This window comes from Coregonus lavaretus, assembly GCF_964263955.1.
Source record: "Coregonus lavaretus genome assembly, contig: HAP1_SCAFFOLD_55, whole genome shotgun sequence".
Taxonomy (NCBI): domain Eukaryota; kingdom Metazoa; phylum Chordata; class Actinopteri; order Salmoniformes; family Salmonidae; genus Coregonus; species Coregonus lavaretus.
In genome coordinates this window covers 445,310-446,278 of record NW_028161934.1, presented here as the reverse complement: position 1 = coordinate 446,278, position 969 = coordinate 445,310, and the positions used below count along the sequence as shown (strand labels likewise).

The following is a 969-nucleotide window of genomic DNA, read 5'->3' as shown; positions in this document are numbered from 1 at the left end:
GGTTTGAAGTTCCTGGGTGGCTGGTAGCCAACCTAGTACAAGTTGGGTGTAGATGGAAGGACTGAAGGCCTTTTTTTTAATTATCATTATTGCCTATTAATAAAAGTGGTTATTTTTGTTTGTATTGTATTTTAATGAGTGACACCCTAGTGGGTGTCAAAAGGGGGAATCCTAAATTTCCCTGAAATTTCTTATTTTGGGTTCACACCCAGTAGGTGTGAAAAGGGGGATTGTGGGAAATTATTCTCTTATATTTTAGATGTGCTGTTAGCTTAATAAGAAAGCATTAATGATTAAACATAAAAGGTTTGTGCTGTACTGATAAGATTTACATTAAAAGCTGCAATGCCTATTACCCATGATTGGATTAAATCCCGCCCAATGTCTATTGAGCAGCACTGGGGCTGTTGAATTTCACAGTAGCGTATTGGAAATCCTGGTCCTGTTTCTGGGGCTAAGACGGTGGGACGGTGGAGTACAGAGGCACTTCCTGGTTTCTGTGTTGGATGCTGGCGTAGGTAACGTCATCCTGCTCGTCTGTGATCGGTCTCTGTGCTGCATTAGGGGCCATGGCCATGCCTGAGATGTTGTCATACACTGGATTATAGTCTCTCTGATGGGGAGAGAGGACAGACAACATGAGGGGTGAATAATTAAATATTACCACAGTCATTGAGTCCATCTATACACAGATCACTTTAGTTCTCAGTCCGCTGATTCCAACAGACTCACCTGTCCATTCTCTACTGTGTCTCTCCTGTCTTGTGTATCAGACGTGGATAATGGAGGCCTTCTTCCTGTTTTGTGAATGAATGAATGAATCAATTCATAAATCAATCAACAATCAATATTTGATAGATTATAAAACAGAATGTGAAAAAGGGTCAATTCTTCTCACTCACCTGAACCACATGAAGAATGAGAATGAGAATCAGAACAACCACTATGATTCCTACAGCTGCATTCTTC

The 969-nt window shown here is 40.8% G+C and overlaps 1 long non-coding RNA gene across 1 annotated transcript; it reads right to left on the bottom strand.

Annotated features, from left to right (window-relative positions):
* Positions 1-459: 459 nt before the first annotated feature.
* On the bottom strand, positions 460-969 carry LOC311119901. Its single transcript, XR_014612041.1, has 3 exons — positions 903-969; positions 733-797; positions 460-613 (listed from the first exon to the last, which is right to left on the bottom strand). It is a non-coding gene; the product is annotated as an uncharacterized lncRNA (long non-coding RNA).